A 9,116-nucleotide genomic window follows, 5' to 3' on the forward strand; every position below is an offset into this window, starting at 1 on the left:
CACTACCTAGGCCATTTCACAGATGAACTAATCGAGACCCAAGAGACCCAGTGACTCACACACAGTCACACGGGGAGTTTAGTGGCAGGGAAACGACAGCTTCACGGACAGAACCTAATCTTTCCAGATGGCAAACCTGGGGTCTGCCTTCCCTCTGCCTTTTACGAGCTGTTGGAATTTGAGCCGATGACTCAGCTGTGAGCCCCAGTCTTCTGATCTGGGAAATTGAGGTAATAATCCCCATCTCATGGAGTTGGCAGGGAGGAAAAGTGGCTTGCCTAGGCCCTGTCACAGGGTGGGCACCTGACCCGTGGAATGGCCGAAGATATCAGAGAAGCCAAGACTAATACAAATAGCTCGCGACAAGAGCTTCACGTGCATTCATTCATCTGTGAGATGGAAACTCTCATGGTTATCTCCATTTTACATGAGGAAACTAAGCCACGGAGGTTAAGTCACGTGCCCAAGGCTACTCCGCCTGGAAACAGCAGAGATGGGATTCCCCCCGGTGCTGTCTGGCTCTGAGGCCGGATTTCCAGGCCAGTGCCTTCTGCTGTCTGCCTCCAGCTGTTGCCTAGCCCGTGACACTCACCCGCTTCTCATCTTCCTTCCCCAGCAGACAGGAGACGAAGGAAACCCACCAGATAAAGCCTGCCAGCCGTGGTGGCCTCCGAGCAGCCAGGACCGGACGTGGGAGTGGAGGCCTGCCTTCCTTTCTCCCGCATCCCCAGCTGGCATGAGGCCAGCTCTGCCCACCTAGCCTCCCCCGGTGAACATTCTGGAGAGGGTTAAAGCAGGTGCGGACTCCCTCCCTGCTGAGTAACCTGGTAGACACAGGCAGGGAGCTGCTGACTTTGCAGGAGCAGGGCACCTGCTCCGGCACAGAGGCCGGGAGCTGGGGAGGGAGGTAGCCTGGGAGCCATTCAGCTCGTAAGACTGTCTCTCTGCCCACTTCCAGCCACTCCCCCCTGCTCCCCACCCTCTCCCAAGCCTGGCCTCCTCTCTGGGGTGTGAAGTGTAAATGTTTCTGCTCAGGGAAGAATCCGTGGGCGAGCCTGAAGCAGGGAAGGTGTTGCTCTGAGGACGGGCACAGATCGGCATGATTGCATTCCCCATTGGCCGTCCAGATGTGGCCTGTGGCAGAGTAGTGAAGTTCATCTTCCCTGCTGATGAGCCTCTCTAGAGGCTCCCCTCTCTAGAGCCTCCCCTCTCTAGAGCCTCTGACCCCCTCACAGAAGGGACAACCTGCACATCCCCCATCACTTGTTATCAAAGAGGCACTGGGTCACAGTGAGCCATTTCCAAGCGGTGTCATGTACACTCGTTCATTCATTCGACAAACATCTACGTGTGTGTGCTGGGTGATGGAACTCAGAGCTAAACAGGACCCGCCTGGTCACTGCCCTCCTGGACCTCACAGAGTAACCAGCGCCCGTGGACCAGGGTGAGATGAAGGGATGTCAGGCACTCTGGGAGGGGACCTCGCTTCCAGGATATGTCACCGCTCTGACCCACGAGGACCATACGCCTGATCTGGCCCAGCTCCTTCCGTGAGCAGCCAAGGCCAGAGGGGAAGGTTGTCCAAGGGGCCTCCTCAAGTCCCCAGCCAGAGCTCTGCCCCCTCTGCAGAGTTGTTCGCCCCACTCCATGATTCCTGGGCCAGAAAACTTTTCTGATTCACGTGACCAAAGTAACAGAGCAGCGGCCGGAGCCAGGCCTTAGGCTGGGTGCGGGGATGAGGAAGACAGCGCTGTTCTCAGAGTTTATTCAAGGACACGTCAGAGACCAGCCCGGGAAGGAAGGCCCAGGCCCCTGTGCTCAGCCTACAGGGGGCCTGCGCTGCGCCCCAGGCAGTGCCCTAGTGTAAGCCCCTGGGGCTCAGACGGGGCTCCTCTGTGGAGCAGCAGCTGCTGTTTCCTCCCGCCCCGCTTCCACCGTGTGTGTCCGTTTCCTCATCTGTCAGAAAACAGCACAACAGAGTCCCCAGAGACCTGCTGGAGAGAAGCAGGTGGAGGGTAAAGGTCAAGTGTCTGCACAGAGCTGGACACAAGGGAGAGCTCTGTGAACAGGAGCTCTTCCTATCGTTGGCAGGTACACCGCCTTCCTTCTAGAGCCTTCCAGGGCCTTGGCCCAGGTGCGGAACAGGACGCTGACCCCTGGGAACCCTGAGTTCACGTGGTGCAGCTGCCCTTCTGGTTGGCGGCCTCGGGCTAATGCCTTGGGCGTCTGGGCCTCAGCCTCCCTCTCCCAGGATGACGCCTAGGCCTGGGTCCCTGGAGCTTGGCCAGGCCAGAATGGGGTCTCCCAGGCCACCTGCCAGGAGCAGGGGCTCACCTGCCCCATCCCAGCTGGACTCTGAAGCCCAGGGTTGGCGGAGGCCTCCACGGTTACAGCCCAGAGATCCGGGCCCCTTTGGACCTTGGCTGGGTGCTCTGGGCCCCCTGCCCCCTGCGCACTGGGAAAAGGAGGCTTCGTAAGCCTGCCCAGGGCAGCACCGAAGCCAGCCGCTTGTCTCCGCCTGCCTGCTTCCTCCTGTTCTAGCCCATTCCCAGCGCTGTCTCAGCACTCAGAGCCCCTTGGGTCCCTGTCTGATCGTTCAGAGCTTAGACCTCTATCTCAGACCAGTGGGACCGGGAGGGACGTTAGACACTGGAGAAGCCCCACTCATTTCATAGATGAGAACATGAGCCTGGGAAGGCCCCCAGCCCCCAGCTCGGAGTCACGCTGGGGATTAGGAACTGAACTTGCTCCCCCTCTCAAAGGCCTTTGCACTTGAAAGGGGGACACGAAGGATAGGAAGTGGGTGACCCCAAGCATAATGACACTCCGGACGCGCAGGCTCAGCGGCCATGGCTCACGGGCCCAGCCGCTCCGTGTCATGTGGGACCGGACCGGGGCACGAACCTGTGTCCCCTGCATCGGCAGGTGGACTCTCAACCACCGCGCCACCAGGGAAGCCCAGGAAGAAAATTTTTGAAAGAATATATGGATGCCTCTTAAATACATGAGAAGTTAGCCTTCCTCGTAAGAGAAATGCAAATGAAAACTTCAAGGAGAGACCCTCTTTCAACCATCAGATGGGAAGTTCAAAGTCTGCAGCTCTGTGCGATGGAGCCGGTAGGCGCAGGCGGAGAGTGCGGGTGGGAACAGGGGTCAAGGCTGCCTCTGGGGAGGGCAAGTGGCAACCCTGTCACAGCTGCACACGCTCTTCCCTTGACCCAGCGAACCCAACTCCAGGACGACATGCTGCAGATAAATGTGTGAAGTGTGTACGCTGCCATTCATTGTGGCGTTATTTATAAAAGGAAAAGGTTGAATATCAGCTGAATGATCAATAAGGGCCACTAAATAAACAGCGTTGTCCGCACAACAGAATTCTACACAGGACCAGCACCCCCCCTGTGCTGGTTCTAGGCCACACCGCGAGGAACGAGGCGCCCTCCCAATGTTACCGGATCTCAACCCACAGAACAAAATGTAACAAAATAATTACTATTCTTTAAACTGCAAGAAAAGGGTGGCTTCTATGTGTTCCTATAAGGAAAGGGCTCCAATATCTGCTACTATTTGAATGAAAAGAGAGGAAAAGAATATGCACACACACGCACACACACATACACGCACGTGCATGTGCACTTGTGTTTGCAAAATCACAAAGTATCTGGAAGTTTAGAGAAACTGGTCTAGGTGGAGGCCTCTGAGGAGGGGAGTTGGTGGAGAGGGCCAGAGAGGGAAGGAACTTGGTTTTCATGGTACATGCTTCTGTACTTTGTTTTCTTTTTAACTATTCTTTTTTTTAAAAATATTTATTTATGTATTATTTGGTTGCTCTGGGTCTTAGTTGTGGCAGGTGGGCTCCTTAGTTGCGGCTCGCCAGCTCCTTAGTTGTGGCATGCAAACTCTTAGTTGCAGCATGAATGTGGGATCTAATTCCCTGACTAGGGAAGGAACCTGGGCCCCCTGCATTGCTGGCGTGGAGTCTTATCCACGGCACCACCAGGGAAGTCCCCTTCTGTACCTTTTGGTACTTTACAGCAGGCCTGTATCATCTATTCTAAAGATATACATACTTGCACTTATTAACGGATCAAACGGGCTCTTGGCAGAGTTGCTGAGGGTAAGGCAGAGACACACTGGGTAGGAACTCCAGGCTGCAGTCCTCCCTTTGTGGAGTCATGGGGTCAAGGGGCGTGGCCTGGGGTCTGGACTCCAGGCCTGAGATGGTTCCCACCCAGCCCCCAGGCCTTGCCCACCTAGGGTGGAGTTTCGGTTCAGTTCCTGTGGTCTTTGTGATGTCATCTGGCCTCCTCCTTTGGGGAACACCAACTCCTCTCAGCTCCCCACCAGGCCTGTTCCGTCATCCTCTGGGTGTCTTTAGATCCTTCCTCTGACTTGACCCACAGGATTCAGACTCTTAGAATGCCATAGCAGAGGGTCCCCAGCCCTCCCAAGTGCTGTTATTTGTCCTCGGTGTCTGGCCCACCAGGGCCTCGTGGTCCCTGCCACAGACACTGCCTTCAAGGGATGCTTTGGCGACTGCTCAGAGCAGCCCCTGCCAGGCTAGGAGGAGCTGATGCTGGAAGGGAGGGACGAGTGAGAAGCTTGGGTAAGCCATTTCCTGTCTTCCTGGCAGTCCTGGGAAGGGACAGTTGGCTGTGTGGTCCAGCTGTGGGCTAGAATCCCTGCCCTCCTCCACCTCCTTGGCCTGGCACAGGATGGATGCCGCAAGCCTGTTCTGCAGATGAGGCAACCGTGCCCAGAGCTGTTCAGCCTTAGGTGTGGTGGAAGTTGTCTGGGGTGACCTGTTCTCCTAGACCAGCTCCTCTGCTGAGTGACCTTGGGCAAGTCACATCCCCATTCTGAATCTCAGTTTTCTCATCTGTGAAGTGGGATCAGTAATGTCTTGTTTCAGGATCTCCGAGTCGTGAAGGCCTTGGATGGCAGGTAGATCTGTATAGATTATTGCCATACGCCGCCTCCTCCCAAACTTCGATGTGCCTGCTTCCTAGGGAGTATGAGCTTCCAGAGGGTCACACTCCTGGTCCAGGAGGCGCCAGCGTGGACTTGGGCCAGTCAGACCTGCTGAAGAAGCCGGTGATCAGGTTAGCTCACGGGCGAGAGGATGCCAGCCCTAGGGGAGCACAAAACCACTTCCTGGCCCACCTCCTTCCTCTCTAAATGATATTAATTTGGGCCCAATCCTTGGCTGCCACTGACTTAGACCTGACTTAACCTGCAGTGATCCCTGGGGGAAGGAAGGGTGCTAAGGGCTGAGCTTTCCCCAGGGGCCTGTCTGCATTAGAATTGCGAACTTACCACGCCAACAGGTCCCATTTGGGTACCATCTGGCTGCTTTACATGGATTAACTTATTTTCTCCTTGTGGCCACCCTAAAGGAGAAAGGCTCGTTGGTCCCATTTCACAGATGAGGAAGCTGAGGCACTGAGAGGTATGGAATTTGAAAGCAGGTGGCCTGGCTCAGAGTGGAGGAGAGTGGAAGGTACAGTCAGCCGGGGGTGGAGGCCCCAGCAGGCGGGGAGAAGCCCAGCGCCCTCACTGCTTGCTCCAGGGGAGGCAAGCCGAGGGTAAAGTGTTCTGTATGCCCAGGGCTTTTTCCTTCTCAAAGCCCACCAGATTTCCCTCGGAACCTCCCAAGTGTGGAAGCAGGGGCTTCTGCCAGTGGCCCCGGGCTGGGACACGCCCGCGCTCTGTCTGCTTGGCCCACACGGGGCTTTAGAGTCAGAGGAAGCAGGCTCAGTTAGGCTCGGTCTCCAAATCAGGTGGCCTCACGCCCACTGTCCTGTGTGCCCTACGTCACCTGCTGGGGCCTGCGGGCATGTGAGTTCATGACTCCGCTGTGGAAATGTCAGGTCTCCTGGGTCAGAGCAGAAAGTCCGTCCAGTGCATAAGGAGGACCGCCGAGGCTTCCCCTCTCTCTCTACAGGTTTTGAGGAAACTGGGGTCCAGAGAGGGGTAACTTGCCCAGGTGGCTTGGTGTGTGGGATCCAGGCCCCGAAGACACAACTTTTGCTTCTCTGCGTGCATGACATGAAGGGGCTGAACTCGGCCGTGTTCAAACTAACCCCCAGCCACTGCTGGCTTCCCGCCACCTATCTCCCACCAGGGGCCTGGGAAAGGAAGCCTTACTCCCAGGTGCCCTTGTCACTTTTTCCGTGCTCATTTGCATGTGCCGCTCTCTGTGCTGAGGCCACCTTTGCTTGGGGTCACTGTGGGGATGACCTTGGGTGGAGCTTCCTGTGGCTGGCTCTGTCTTCTGCTGCAAGGCAGACCACGAAAGCCACACCAGGTGGGGCTCTGGGGGTCACATGGCCGCCTCCGTGGCCTCCAGCACCTGGTCCTTGTCGGAGGAGATAAGCCCTGGGGCCCCTCTGCCTCCCCTCCAGGCCTCCCTTATGCCGCAGTAACAGAGCAGTCTCCGGCAGGACGGCCGGATCCCCTCCTTTCGCCCCTCACCTGCCCGAGAGCCTGAAGCTGGCTCTTCACTTCCTCCCAGGACCAACCTAAGTTCAGCCTTGATCTATCCATCTTTCATGATCTGCCATTGCCCTTTGACCCTTTAGGCCAAGTTTGTTCCTCCATCCTCTCGCCTCACTCCCACATCTCCACCTTTGCTTCCGCCATTGCTCCTGCCTGCAGTTTCAGTCCCTGTGGCCCCTCCCATCTGCTCAAGTCAACACTTTCAGGATTCCTTTAAGGCAAGCAGAAGCTCCCCCTTCTCCCGGGCTGGCTTTTCAGTGGTAGTGCCACCCTCTGCCACTACCACGTGCTGCTTCTCCAGTCTCCTCCCATACCCAGTGCCTCTGCTACGCTCCCTGCCCTGGGTGACAGCTGCTGCAAGCAGGGCTTGGAACGGCTTCAGGAAAGGTCTGAGTGAGAGGCCACCCCAGGTGCAACAGCTCCGTCCTGTAAATGCCACGCACATGTTCCCCGAGAGAGTGGAAGCAGGTCACAGGCACAGCGGAAGGGAGCGTGTGGGCTCCTGACCATGAAGGCTGTGAGACTCACCCGACACGTGCCTCTCTGAGATCCTGACCATGGTCTTTGGTCCCAGTGCCCTGGCGGGCCAAGGTGCAGCCCCCCTGGGCAGAGAAATCATTGCAACCATCTCTAAACGACTTCGGCAGCCGGGTCCTTATTCTAATCATTATGGTTACCATGCACAGCTTTAGATGCAAGCTTAAGATGTAAGTTAACACTTACAATAGCCCATGAGGCAGGGCAGATGCCAAGACCACGCTTCCCTCTTTCCGCTGGGGAACTCCGAGTCGTCTGGTTGGGTAGCTCCCGAAGGCTGGTCTCCAGGTGGGTCCTCAGCTCCCAGATCCCATTCTCCGTCTATTATATATGCCTCCCCGCTGGAGTCTTCGCATCACATAGGGCTGTGGCCCAAGAAGCAGAAGGGCCTTGGTTGAAGTTCCTGTCCCTGCACTCACTACCAGCTGGGTGGTCGTCGGCAAGTCCTGTCACCTCCCTGGGTCCCGGATGGTTCATCTGAAAAGGGATGTAAGGAAAGCCATCTTGAAGGGTCGTAAAGAGTCCATGGAGTGAAGTGACCCTCTCGGCACACTCTGCGCCCGGCAGTCCTCTGTCAATGCTGGCTGTCAGTGTGGCCTCTCTTGCGGGGACAAATCCTGGTCCTTTCTCTGAGACCAGACTCATCCTGCCTTGTGTGTGTATCAGCAGTAACAGCCTCTTCTGTTCGTGGGGCTTCTAATTGTCTGATTGTTTCCGTGTGCTGGATCTTCTGTCGTTCCCTTGGGAAGCTGATGCAATGGGATTATTTTCTGCACTTGACAGATAAAGGAGACAGAGGAGCTTGCAAGGGCGTCAAGTCACTCAGCGAGAGCGGGCCAGCCAGGACCAGAACCAGAGCGTCAGGTGGCAGCTCAGCGGGGATTTTCTTGCAATACTTCCGCGGTTCCCTATTCATGCTTCACTTGAGCTCTTTTCGAAAACTGAAATCAAATTCCTGAAACCTCTCAAAAACCACACCAAATGGACAGTTGCCCACCTGCCTGGGGCCCAGGCTGTTGGCCCCAGACACCAGTGCTGGGTGCTTATTTAAGCCATCCACGCCTCCCCGTGCTGGCCGCACTTGTGGTCTGTGCAGGTCTCACTCCCCGACCCAGCTGGTCCTCTCTGTAATCTAATGCTCAACCTTTCCTCTCTGGGCCTCACGTTTCCCCTGTTTTAGAAGGTCTCCGAGGTCTCACCGGCTCTGCACCATGGTACCCAGGGTGCAAGGTGGGCCGTGTTGTCACGAGGGAGCAGCTTCATCGTTTCCATAGCCTGCGGGGCTCCCCAGAGGGGAAAACACACTGAAGCCGGCTTGCTCGGAGGCCCCGACCAAGCCACTTTCCTCTCGGGGCTTGGGCGGGGGCGGGGGCGTGGTTGGCTGGAACCAGCCTCTAATCAGAGAATACCCCCGAGGGCTTCCTCTGCTCCCCCTGCCGTCCTCAAGGAGCAGGGAAGAGGGTGAGGGAGGGGCAGCCGGGTGGGGCAGGGGCAGAGAAATGCCCCTCCAAATTCCAGAGCTGCTCTCTTCACCAGGACAGTTTCTCTCAGAGGCAAGAGACCCAGGCTCTGCTGGGGCCGGACCCGCCACCCTACTTTCCAGAAGCCTTTAGAAGTGGGGGCTATGGACATCTGGTCCTCTCTGACTTGCCCCAGTACAGGTAGCTGGAAACGGCTACCCACACCTTTCTCAGGGGCCTCCCTCAGCCTCCTGCTCTTCTAGGAAAAAATCAGCCTCATCAAGTGTCAGGAGTCCCAGCCAGGGCCGGCATACTGTGGCAGAGGCTTCTGGGCCTGCTTCGTGGCTCCTGGCCTTTGATGCCCTTGGCTTCTCTTTCTTAGTGCGTCCAAGGCACTGAGACTCCTGGATGTGGGCCAGGCAGGCCCGAGTTCTACAAGACCCTGCTCTGCAACTTGCTGTGTGACGTTGGGCAAGTTACTCAGCTGCCCTGAGCCTGTGTCTCCTTGCCTGAAAAATAAGGTTGTGAGGCTAGAATGAGACAAGAGAGCCTACGGCTTGGCATAGGGCAAGTCCCCATAACCAGCAGCTACCGTGTCACCTCCATTTCACAGGTGGGGCA

General features: G+C 56.8%; 1 long non-coding RNA gene across 1 annotated transcript; it reads left to right on the top strand.

Moving 5' to 3' along the window:
* Positions 1 to 4,379: 4,379 nt before the first annotated feature.
* On the top strand, positions 4,380 to 8,476 carry LOC141277860 (uncharacterized). The gene is made up of 3 exons (XR_012329726.1): positions 4,380 to 4,606; positions 5,010 to 5,102; positions 7,819 to 8,476. It is a non-coding gene; the product is annotated as an uncharacterized lncRNA (long non-coding RNA).
* The last annotated feature ends 640 nt before the right edge of the window (positions 8,477 to 9,116 follow it).

The sequence above is a fragment of the Tursiops truncatus genome, chromosome 2, assembly GCF_011762595.2.
Source record: "Tursiops truncatus isolate mTurTru1 chromosome 2, mTurTru1.mat.Y, whole genome shotgun sequence".
NCBI classification, from domain to species: Eukaryota; Metazoa; Chordata; class Mammalia; order Artiodactyla; family Delphinidae; genus Tursiops; species Tursiops truncatus.